We start from the raw sequence: 13,133 nt of genomic DNA, 5'->3' as shown, positions 1-13,133 counted from the left end.
TGCTTTCATTAATTTATATTAATATCATCAGTTAGTTAATAATTTATCATGTGGAAAATAAATTATTAACTAACAGACAGAAAATTCATTAGAAACTACATTTGTCTTTAAGTCCATTATTCTTTTGAAAAAACAAAGAAATAGATTTCATACCTCGAGCTTCTTTGAATGTATATTCTTGCTTCTCTCCCTTTGTATTCGTCCACTAAGATCATATCAGGGAAAGAGACATGACGTGAAAGACACACATGATGAATCAGCAGCAGACAGAGATGTTCCTCTTGGTTTGACTAAGAGGAACCATTATATGTTCACTTCCTTTCTCTGGGCTGGAAGTGAGCTATCATCTCATGTTTGTGGTCATCAAACAGTCAGTAAACAATAAAGCAGAATGTTTGTGGGATTCAGTGGATTTTCACACACTTGTAGTGAAGACTGTAGAAATAATTGACTATGAGGGGGTTGCAGCACCCCCTCCTGGATGCTAGAGGTTGTGCATGACTGTTCGTAATCATACATGCAAACATCGATAACCATTTAACAGCAAATATCATTCACACAGATCTTTTATTCTCGTTGGTGTTGAGATTTAAACTTCTCAAACACATGTTGTTTGTAAGGCAAAATGTTACTGTCACTATGAGGTGAAACTGGGGAATTTCAGTGGATAATTCTCATGCAAACTAAGTAGGGAACAAATCTTGACATTGAAACACAACTTAAATAACAATTGAAAGCTGAGAGAAAAATGAATTTTTTTTTCCTGTAACACCACACAGCTGACTGATATTATGACAAATTATTAAATCTCAATTTGTCTTAGTGATGTTGAGCAGCTTTTAAAAACATGCTACAGCTCATGTTAAATGCCGTGTGAATCTCTACATGACTTTTCAAACCTGCTGGCAAAAAGCACACACATCTCCAAAATGTTTGATACTCAGCTGATATACTTTGTGTACCATTAATATGCAGACTGGTTTTGTATCAGCTCCACAGAATTACACTTTTTGGCTAAAAACGGTGAAACTGTAATATGTTGAAAAAATTCATTGCATTTATTTATTTTTAACTATGTGGTGTGGAGAGAAAAACAGATGTTTGACTTTAAATATGGGCCACCTTAAATAATCTCTTTTTACCTCCCCAACAGCACCTTTTGCATATCACAATGTTGATTATTCAAATAAGTTAACACTTTGAGTCTAGCTACAGTTAACATTTAATATAAATTCTAAAACTGAATATATTGCTTAGATTGTAAATTGCATTGATAGGCCACGTAAAACCAGAGTTGTTATAAAATATAGATCATGTTTACTGTGGAAGCTAATGGTGGAAACTGTCTGTTTCTAAGAACAGTGGAAAAAAACCCTCCAAGCGATGATGTCCATTTGTGACACTCAAATGAACGTCTTCTAACTTCTGTTTTCTTAAGACAACATGTGAGTAAAATGCACCCGTGTTGGTTTGATGTTTAACTAGAGTATTTTTAGAAGTTAAACTGGTGTCATTTATAAAGCAGCTGCTGGGTTGCAACACCCAGTTTTACCAGTAGGTGTAAGCAGATTTGACATGTGTTACATTGCTGCTTCAAGCTTGAAAGCAGTTTAACTCAAAAGGTGGGACTCTGTGCTGGTTCACAAGATATGAACCTGTCATATGTTCATGCGTTTGTTTATCAGACACTGACACTCAGCTCTCTGTTTTCAGTTCAAACTACTGGATTTGACGCATTGAATGAAAGGATAATAAATAAAATATAACAATTTTACATGAATGTTGCTGGTCTGTTTCTAGGTGAGCTCACCTTACACACACTCAGCACAAAAACATTTCTTTGCCATTTATATTCACTGAATTTTGCTTCTGTTGTGGTTTGATGCTCATTCTTTTTTTTCTGCAGTAAAATGACGCATGCTTCAGTTAGCCACCACCAAACCGGAAGAAGTCAAATTTTCCATCTGCACCTCAGTGAAACCAACAGAACCACACGAGGAAAAGAAATGAAAACAAAACTGTATCTGGCATAATCTGGCATAACCATGGCAGAAAAAGTCAGTAAGATATGTGTTTTTAATTTATTTATTTTTCAAATCAGTTTTATTTATACAGCACTTTTAAAAACAACAACTTTACAAAAGAATAATCAGATAAAATTTAAAAGGAAAGTAAAATCAAGGATAAGAAAATAATAAGAATAAAATAATGACAGACTCATACCGACTTAAAAGCCAAGGAGTAAAAATGGGTCTTTAGACAAGTTTTAAAAGTATCCAGGGTTGGAGAGGTCCTGATATGTAAAGGCAGTTTATTCCACAGTTTCGGAGCAGTCACAGCAAAAGCCCGATCTCCTCTGTGTTTTAACCTAGACCTGGGGACAGCTAGAAGCATTTGGTCCGCAGACCTCAAAGATCTCACCAGAGTATCCCAGTTTAGAAGATCAGAAAGATAAATAGGAGCTAGTCCATGCAATGTTTTAAAAACCAGCGTCAAGATCTTAAAATCAATTCAGAAACTTACTGGCAGCCAGTATAGTGAGGCAAGTATAGGGGATATGTGCTCTCGCTTGCGCGTGTCAGTCAGAAGCCTTGACACAGCATTTTTATTTTAATAATATGAGTCTAAATAAGTGAGAAAACAAATAAAATATGTTAAAAAATATTTTGAACATGTGGATGTCCCCTGGTCTGAGGTGCTGGGGGACCAGTTAGAGACCAGCAGCTGGACGTCAGTGGTTGGACTGGTGGACTACTTCAGTGAAGAGTAGACGACGTCTGGCTCTGGTTTAAAGTCTGAACACAAACACACACAGTTCAAACAACAGGAAACATGATTACAAGCTTTGTAGTTCAATCAAGGCTTTAATCTCCACCTCTCTGTGTCACACAGCACAGGCTTTACTGGGAACCAGCTCAGACAAAACTTACAGGGCTTCTGTACCGCCCACCCTGTCTTAAAATATACAAAATGTCAAACCTGGAACCCACAGAGCTGAAACATTTGCATCAACTATATTCAGCGGCACTAAAAGTCAAATATTTTGCTGTTTTCTAGCTTCTCACAGAAAAAACATAAAAACAGAAACTGTAAAATATTGATTCTGTTCATTACTGGGTGGAGATTTCATAAACTAGGATTTGTTTGCTGGATACATATTTAGTTGCTGTCGTGTGATTTTGCTGCAAGATTTAGCCACATTTCATACTCAGAAAAAACAGCCTGTGACAGACTGAATATCTTTCAAAGGTATACCTCACCTCTTCGACTGACAACTGGGTGAACATCCCCACGTGGCAAAACTAAATAAGCAGCTAAGAAAATGGACATGTTCATGAGTCTAGCAAAACATTTACGGAAAATATTTTACTAATTAGTAAGAATGTTTTCCTCTGCTGGCAAATAAGCAGTACTCTCTCTCTCTCTCTCTCTCTCTCTCCCCCTATGTGACATGGTCACTGGGTGAGAGAGCAGTGAGGTTTCAGAGAGTAAAGGTGAGCAGTAGTGCACAGTGGTTGTGTAGCAGTGAACTGAGGCGTGGGTGTGTAAATTCTGACCCAGTAAATTGTAAACAGAAAAAAACTGTTTTAAAATTGAACTTTGTGGTACACCACAGGTACTGTGAGCTGCATATGATGAGACGGTATCTATGGTGACCAAAAAAAGCTTCTACTGAGTCAAAAGCTGCAGATAGATTCAAAAGAACATCCAGACACAGCAACATCAGCAGATTTATTGCAGCCAGTTAGTGTGTGTTAAATTGTCATAATGTGGAAATGCAGTAGTTAGTATTGCATAGTGCATGGGGCTTGCTACAGCTAATGCTCTGAAGGAAGTATATGGATTAAGAACTATTGCTATTGGTTTGTTTGGCTATAATTTATGCCACAACTGAAATGAAACTGTCTGCTTCCACTCTACAGGACAGGATAATAGATACACAATCTCCATATTTAATATAAAACACTTCTGCTTATTCCCAGAGAAGCTTTGCAAAACTCAAAGTTAAATATAAGGAACATCAATCGCCCTGTTTGGAGGTCCATGCACAATCTTGCTTCATGTGGTAAATATGATCATGAGAAAAGATGGTGGATCAGCCCACACAGGAGTAGCTTGTTAATGATCTGAAGGCAGTTGGTACCACAGTCACCAAGAACAACATTGGTAACATGCTATGTCATAATTTGTTGACCTTTTCAGCACCCAAAAGGTTCCCCTGTTCAAAAAGTCCTATGTACAGGCTGTCTCAAGTTTACCAGTGAACACTGACATGATTCAAAGAAGGCTTGGGAGATAGAGCTGCAGTCAGATGAAACCTAAATTAATTTGGAAGCTCAACCCAGCGTTACCTCGATCCACTGTTTGGAGGAAGAAAAATGTTGAGTATGTCCAAAGAACACCATCCCCACAGTCAAGTATGGAGGTGGTAGCATTTTGATTTTTGCCTGTGTTTCTACTAGGGGTACAGGACAACTTCACCTCATTAAGGGCCCAATGGATGGTTCCATGTACAGGAAAAACTTGGAAGAGAACCTATTTTCCTCCATCGGAACATTGATGATGGGTCATGGATGGGTCTTGTAGTATGCCAATGACCCAAAACATTCAACAACGGAAACAAAGCGGAAGCACATTAAAGCTGAGCCAGTCTCCTGACCTCAGTCCTACAAAATATCTATTGACGTTTGAGGTGAAGCCAAGAAACCTAAAGGATTTAGAGAGTTTCAGTAAAGATGAGTGGGCCAAAATCCCTCCTGAAATGTGGTGACCAACTAAAAGAAATGTCTTAGTATTATCCTTAACAGCAAGGACTTCTCCACCAAGTACTACAGTCATGGCCTACAGGGCCTGTGTCCTGCAGGTTTTAGAGGTGTCCTTGATCCAACACAGCTGATTCAATTGGCTAAATTACCATCCATCTGCTTCCAATTATCCTTTCCAGGGTCGTGGGAGGCGCTGGAGCCTGTCCCGGTCATAGCTGTCATAGGGCGAGAGGTGGGGTACACCCTGGACAGGTCGCCAGTCTGTTGCAGGACTTGCATAGAGACACAGACAACCATTCACACTCACTCACAGATTCACACCAATGGGCAATTCAGATAGACCAATTAACCTATGTCTTTGGACTGTGGGAGGAAGCCAGAACCCAGGGAGAACCCACGCAAACACGGGGGAGAACATGCAAACTCCACACAGCTGGAATTGAAGCTGGAATTGAACTCAGGACCTTCTTGCTGTGCGGCAACAGTGCTAACCACTGTGCCACCATGCTGCCTGGCTAATTTACCTCCTCAACATTTCTTGAAGTTCTCCAGAGGCCTGGTAATGATATCTAAAACCTGCAGGACACCGGCCCTAGAGGCCTGGAGTTGGCCACCCCTTTAGTACTAAATCAAGTTTTAATTGGGGTCTAATACTTATTCCCTCAATGATATCAATTTATAACTTTAATTAATGTCTTTTATTTATTTATTTGGTTAATATTCTGTCTTTCTCCATTAAAATGAAAACATAAAAAACATTTCTTTGTAAATAAGCAAAATTACAAATTTAACAGAGAATCAAATAAATATTTAGAATGTTATTGACCCTTCACCTCTAAGTGTATAAACTCCCCTTACCCCAGTTTTTATACTTATTTATTTTCTTGCTCTTGCTGTATCTTTTGTTGTTGTTCTTTTGCACTGAATGTAACTGGAACCTCGTTGTCTCGTCTCTCTATATACTGTACTGTGAATAGCAGAGATGACAATAAAGTTTGACTTTATGTACGTTCTTTTTTATACTTTAAATCAATATTGCATTTTGATGACGATAAGTGTTTAATGTCCTAAGCTTGAGAAACGATGTGGTTAGCTTAGCTTAGCATGCGGACCAGTAACACTTGTCTCTGTCCAAAGTTGAACATAAAGAGCAGCTGTACCTCTTTTCCTCTTTGGTGTAACAGCTATTTGCCCATAGCTGATTTCTTCAGTTCTCACTGCTGAGTAGATTACAGCTGGATCACACTCTGAAGGAAAAACACACACAAATTATACTTTAATTCCAACATTATTTTTTTATTTTAATTATGAAGAGATTAAGTTATATCTTCTGCAACTAGCAGCAGGTTTTCACAGTTTTTTTCTTCTTTACACCTCTGCTGAGAAACAAGAATTAATTGCATTGGACTTGTAGGTGTTTGAGTAAAGACGAAGGTGAACGACCACAGAGATTACACCTTCGTATCAGTGCAGTCTGACACACTTCACCACAGAGCACCAAACAAACAAGTTCTCACAGCATGAACACTCACATGGACAAACCAGAACACACAGTGGTGAGAAGACCCTTCAGCATTACGCTACAATCAACAACAGGAAATAACAGCTGTGGTTAAAGATGCAGAACTTGTTTCATTGCATTAAAGGACATTTGGTCTCTTTAGTCTCTTTCTTCAGACATTTTATTAATTTAATTCCAACAACATTTTCACCCTGCTAACAACTTATGTTTGTGCCTAAGCAAGACAGCAGACACATCTGGGCATTTTGCTCACATGTTGAGTTATGGCACGGCCAAAAGTTACAACCAACCTCACTTCTGATTGAGTTAAGGTGGACCAGCGTGAACACCATTAAGTTAAAACCAAATGCGGCGCTAAGAAAACAGTCTTATATCATCATATAGCATATATCAAGTGAAAGCTGCAGAGAGCCATGTCAGTGCTTCTTCCTGGTCTTGACTTTGGATAGAGATAGGTTGGGTGCTTTAGTCAAGTTTTTTATTAGCTGCATTGTATCAACTCTGTTTCTTTACTTTTGTCACACCAGCACATCAATAAAAACACAACATTTCAAAGTGTTTCTGACAAGAATAACATAAGAGGTGCACAAGACACAAATACTGAATGACTTGTTTACATGTGAAAACCAGCTTTCCTGTTCATGAATGAATCCTGGCAATGGAAAATTGAACTTTTCCATGTGAATGAAGAGTTCTTCTGCAGTGTACATATATTCTTATTCCCCATTCATCAGGGTGTGGAAGGTGTGAATACCGAAAATACATTGTTCACATTTTAGTTTGTCATCACAGGATGCTTTAAATTCTGTGAAGTAACTGTTAATTCATATTCTTAGTTGGATGGCTAATGCATTTTTATCATTTTTAAACTTATAGACCTCCAAGTCCAACAGGATTGCTTTCATGCTAGTTCACACATTTTTAACCTTCCGTGATTTTTTTTTTTTTTTTTTGTTTATTTATTAGAGCTACTGGCCATTACTGCATTAGCCTTTTCATGTTAGCCTACAGCTTAACTTAAAGCCTCAACTTCTGTCCAAGAAGAGAATCATGATGGAGACAAGGAAGAGCAGCTTACCTCTCGGCTTTGATCTGTTTTTCTTCTCTTTGATGATGATTTGTTCATAAATGACGTCTTCAGTTCTCACTGCTGAGTAGACAAATTAGTTGGATCAGTCTCTACACAGTAAAACACACACAGGACATCAGTGCAGGCAGAAAAAAACTTTCAAGCAACACAAATTAAAAATCAAAATTACGTTTACAACCTCACTGCTCATCGATAGAATGGCTGTATGTGGTCATCATGTGAGGCCATAAAAACTAAAAATATTAACAATTTAAGTAATTTAACTTCATCCAGTTATTAATAATTTCTTGTTCTGTTTTTAAATTCAACACCTAAATATCACACCATCTAAGGTGACGTGACACCTTTTTGTTCAACTTTTTTTTTTTTTTATCTCATACAGGATGCTGGACTGCAGAGCTGTTAGCTTCAGTTAACCACAGACCACAAGTACACAATCCACCACACAGAAAGACAGTCAATACACAACAACAAACTTTTCTTTGTCCAATAAAAAAAATCAGATAAAAATAAAAAAGTTTAAAAAATATAATATTTGTTTCTTGTTCACAATAGCACACATTTTTACACTTCTGACCACCTCTCACATGCGTCATAAAGTTCTCATCCCTTATATAATTTAATAATTATTTTCATGTTATTTATTGCCCTTGATTGGCTGTACCCCCTAAGCCTGTATCTCTGCAGTTCATCACATAGACCCCTGCTGTTTGAGTGTTTCACTGCATTCATGTGTACCTGTCTCATTTCTAATCTTTGTGTATCTTTTTTAATCATGCAGTTAGATGCCTCCTTAACGCCTTGCCCTTTTAAGGCTTCTGCCAAAGAGCCTAAGCATGATAAGAAGGTGTTTAAAGTATTAAAATAGGTAGTATAAGAGAATTTAGAGGGGGTCTCAAGTATTCATGGATTCCAGCTGTTCACAGTTTCCAGTTTAATTTGCTAATCTTTAGTCTCAGTTAGATTCTATTCACCTGTGTCTCGTTTTGTTCCCAGGTGTTTCCTCTGTGTCCTGATTTTCCTTCCTTCTATTTATATTGCTCTCTTCCCGCTTGTTGCATATCACACTGTTATTGTCATTCTGTTACTTCTGTACTGTTTCTGTCCCTGTTTGTGTTTCTGTTCTACATCTCCTAGTGTCTCCTAGACACAAAGAGTTTTAATTACCTTGTTCTTTTGACTTTCCCATTTGTGTTTTGCCAACTCATCAGTTCAATAAAGGGCTCGCCTGTTGCTCAACTCCACTTGACTCTCTGTGTTTGCATTTTGAGTCCTTGTTCACTACACTCTAACACAAGCAAGTCGAACCACTCTGCAGATATGTGTTACGTTCTACGGAAGGTATTTTGAAGTTGCTTTCTATATGAATACAGAGAGACATAAATTTAGTGCATGTACAACATCTCCATTTCAGGACTTCACAATAGGTCTATTTTATATATACTATTGTTAGGTTTATATTGATTGTCATTTATGCTTAGAAATATTTACTCATATATGCTTAGAGTTTTATAATCGATTACATAATAATGGAGGTTTGATCCGTAGTAGTCTGTGGAGACTCTGGCCGTTTATCAATGCCCAAATGCACGATGCGATGCGTACGCGCGCTCTCGGTGAGTACGCACCACCGAAAACGCACGGAGATGCGTACCTGCCGAGAACGCGAGCACGGACTCGTCGGCCGTTTCTCAATTCTCAAATGCGAGCACGGACTCGTGATTTGTACAGTCGGAACACCTGCGTGCGTGATGATGTCACAGGTCCGGAGTTTTACTGCCGTCCCCTCTTAATTTAACTGTGAGTAACATGTTATGAAGCTTAACTTTAATCACAGCCAAACCGGTTTACTCAGGAACAAATAAAACACTGAAATAAACCAAACATTAACATTTAGAAGTGATCTAAGTGACTTGTATATCATTTTTAACCTCAGTAGTGAAACCTCTATTAATAAAAATAGTGTACATGTACATACGTGTACATACCTTAATAAAAACAAGCAGGTGAGATGTTAGAACGCTTTTATTTCTATTCTAGTGGACACTCAATACTATAGACAGCTGCTGGGGTTTCTTTAACCTGAGTAGTGAGAAGTCCGGCGGCGGGGGCCTGAAAACGATGTGCCGGGAGTCCGCTGTTGAGTTTTGGACGAAATGCATTCTGGGATACATAGCTGTCCCAAGTCTACACCGATGCATGCTCGATAAAATGGGCGGATCGAGAACACATCCGGGACTTTTTCGCGTTCTCGGCGTGATGCGTGCCAATTGGAACAGTACTTGGTCTCCGACTGATGACGTATCACGAGTACACGAGAACGCAAGTACGCACAAGTACGCATATTGATAAACGCCCTCTGTGTGCCTTCCAGAGCACTCTGGCATGCACACACACCTCCTAGGGTCATGAGAGAGGTTGTATCTTCTCTTACTGATATATGGTATAGCAAACACACGTACATCTGTTTTAGTATAAGTGCCTTTTGTTCAGATGAACTGCTGGACTTCCAGACCAGCAGGTTTAGGGGAGTCTTCACGGGGTCACATCTTGAAACCACACACACACACATACATACATACATACCAGGGGTGCAACAATACTCGTATCGATATTGAACCGTTCGATACAGTGCTTTCGGTTCGGTACGCATATGTATCGAACAATACAAAATTTTTTATTTATTTTATCAACTTTTCTTCTGACGATGCTGTCTGTGTTGAGCGCTCAGTGGATCTGCGTTCGACTACTCTGCCTAGGCTGCACTGTCGAGTGCAGATCCACTGAGCGCAGCGCAAGCTAGCAAGACAGAAGCTAAGCTCGTTGCAACATGGCAACTGCCTCAACGCTAGCCGAAATTGAGCCTCCCCCACCCTCATTCAGATCTGGCGTTTGGAACTATTTTGGTTTTCATGTGAAGTATAACCCTGATGGTAAGCGCGTCATGGACAAAAGTAAAACAGTATGTTGGATGTGCCACGCAATGATCAATTGGTGGGAACTAGTGCGTTAGCGCAGTTAGCTTGATAACGTGTTGACGCCGTCCAGCCCCACGCACGGCGCGATCCGCGGTAACTCGTTAATAGAGATTTGTGGCGTTATGGCGTTAATGTCATTTTAACAAAATTAACTCTGACAGCACTTGTGGGAACACAACGAATATGACTGCACATTTACGCCGACATCATCGTAGTGCAAAGACAAGTGGAAGCAGACAAAAACAACAAGCACGTATGCTACAAACTTTACCCGAGTCATTTAGACAGCCGTCAGCACATGATTCTTCTTATGGGACCTCATATGTTTAATATGCTGCTGAGAGTATGGCCCAGAAGAAGCGTATAGTATAGCTTTTATTTTGGAAAGAGCCATTTCTCTGTAATAAACTGTCTTTTCCAAAGGTGAGTGATTTCTCGATCAGATAGATTTATTTTATTTTTTAATTATTTTGTTGTTTCAGCAACATTACATTTAAAAACTGTACTTTTGAGTTAAAATATATATTTATAATTTTAATAAATGACAAATTAAAAAGACATAAACATTTTTTTGTATCAAAAAAATATCGAACCATGACACCAAAGTATCGAACCGAACCGAACCATGAATTTTGTGTATCGTTACACCCCTAATACATACATACATACACGACACACAGATGATGTATTCTTTGTCCACATGTATATCTGAACCTATGCATATTCATGTAACCTCAATAAAAGAGCAGTGTTACGAGGGAGCAGACAAGAGCAACTGAGGTCAGGCGAAGGAACGGCGCTCGTCCAGTTCTCTCCCTCGTGCACGAGCAACATAAAGAACTTTGCCTACTTGTGTCTTGCTTTGCTGTGTAGTAGAATTGTCTCGTTCCAGCGAGCGGTTGTGCTAGACAGACCCATCAACTATACTAAAGCGGAGTCAAATTACATGATATCACACCCTCAATTCCAGAAGAATTAAGCAGAAATGCCAAGACTGTAATTCATCAAATGTCCACTTGAGACTGGCTGCAAAAGTAAGTCAGTCTCCACAGACTCCTGTGTTAAAATGTGCAGCTTTACAATAGAAATAAACATATTCACAGCCTGTGACAAAAACTATTTAAACTTTTGTTTCTTTTGATTTAACCTTTCATGACATCTATACAAGGTACAATATTATTATTTTAGTCTGCATTATTAGACCTAGAGCTGTTAGATGTCTCCCATGCTTCACCTCAGCTAATTAGTCATTCAACAAGAAATCTGAACCATATTTATGCAGTTGGAGCTTTTTAATGCAGTTATCTGACCATTAATATGGCTGCTGTTGATGCAAGAAGTTTGTGTTCCACTTTTGAGTTGTATTCTACTTTTTTTTATTTAGTTTGCATGTTAGTATTTTAATTTTATAAAAATAAAGTTTAATCAGTTCATCCAAACAAAAATATAAAACACAATATTACCTCTGCTTTGTTTGTTTGTCTATTGTGACATCTTAACATCGCTGTATATGATGTCTTCTAGGATGTCATCTCCTGCAGCTTTACCTCTTTCAAATGGTCCAAATTTAACAGCAAACTAACTCAATAGAAATTCTCTATTTGAACCTTTAATCAAAATAAATGGTGAAAGAAATTCTAAATTTGTAATGTGAAACAAAGTTACTTGCAGAGACTTGAAGTGTAAATACAAAACAAATTTAATAACTGCCTAGATCATTCCCTAAAACCAAACCACACAAATCCAGGTGTCAAAGTCTCACCTTCAGGTTTCCTGTGAACACATCGTCTCCGCAGCAGAACCAGTAACACCAGTAGAACCACAACACACACTGATCCAACACATGCCAAGGCAGGAAGAAGATAGGAACCAGGTGGAGGTGTGGATGTAGGTGGAGGTGTGGTGGTGTGTTTGTCTAAAATAAAGGCAAGGCAAGGCAAGTTTATTTATATAGCACAATTCAACAACAAGGTGATTCAAAGTGCTTTACAGAGACATTAAAAACAAAAACAAATAAAAAGCATGATTTAAATTTGATTAAGACAAGCAAACAAACAAACAAACAAACAAACAAAACAGTATATAAAATCAAATATCAGAACAGTAGATAAAATCAGTAGTTAAAAAGTAGGTTTTGAGCAAACACAGTCATTAAGTTGTTGTCACATTGTGAATGTTGAAAGCTGCAGAAACACAGACAGGTGAGTGTGTCACCTGTGACAGTGATCCAGCTGGATGGAGACTCTCCATGACCGCTGATGTCACACTTGTAGAGGCCTTCATCAGACCTGGAAACATGCTGGATGGTCATGTGACCTGTAGGCTGCTTCCTGATGAGGGAGCCATCTTTATAGAAAGCAGCTGGGAGGTTGGAGGGAGTGGTCTTTGTTTTACAGAGCAGAGTGACGTCATCTCCCTCCATCACAGGGAGGACAGGACTCTGCAGGATCACTGATCCACCTCAACACAGAGACAAACTACAGCATTTCATCCATTTACACACAGCTTCATCAACACTAACTCCACACACTCAGCTTACCAGTGACTGTCAGGTTAACCTTGTTACTGATGGGACCCTCTCTGGACTCACACCAGTAAACTCCACTGTCATGAGGTGCTGTTATACCAATCTTACATGAAGAACCAGCTGGTTTCCCCCACCCATCTGTTCCACACTGAGTCCTCTGTTGTTTGCTTGTGTTTCTCCTCAGAGTCCATCCAGCAGAGCTGTCGTCCTCCTCACAGCTCAGAGACACAAAGTCTCCTTTAAAGATCTG

The 13,133-nt window shown here is 38.9% G+C and overlaps 1 long non-coding RNA gene across 1 annotated transcript; it reads right to left on the bottom strand.

Moving 5' to 3' along the window:
• Window positions 1-2,123: 2,123 nt before the first annotated feature.
• On the bottom strand, window positions 2,124-12,623 carry LOC120437498. The gene is made up of 5 exons (XR_005611176.1): window positions 12,571-12,623; window positions 12,119-12,271; window positions 7,367-7,438; window positions 5,927-6,013; window positions 2,124-2,795 (listed from the first exon to the last, which is right to left on the bottom strand). It is a non-coding gene; the product is annotated as an uncharacterized LOC120437498 (long non-coding RNA).
• Window positions 12,624-13,133: the final 510 nt, after the last annotated feature.

This window comes from Oreochromis aureus, linkage group 3 (assembly GCF_013358895.1).
Source record: "Oreochromis aureus strain Israel breed Guangdong linkage group 3, ZZ_aureus, whole genome shotgun sequence".
Classification (NCBI taxonomy): domain Eukaryota; kingdom Metazoa; phylum Chordata; class Actinopteri; order Cichliformes; family Cichlidae; genus Oreochromis; species Oreochromis aureus.
The sequence above is the reverse complement of the archived record's forward strand: the minus strand, read 5'-3'. Positions and strand labels throughout refer to the sequence as shown.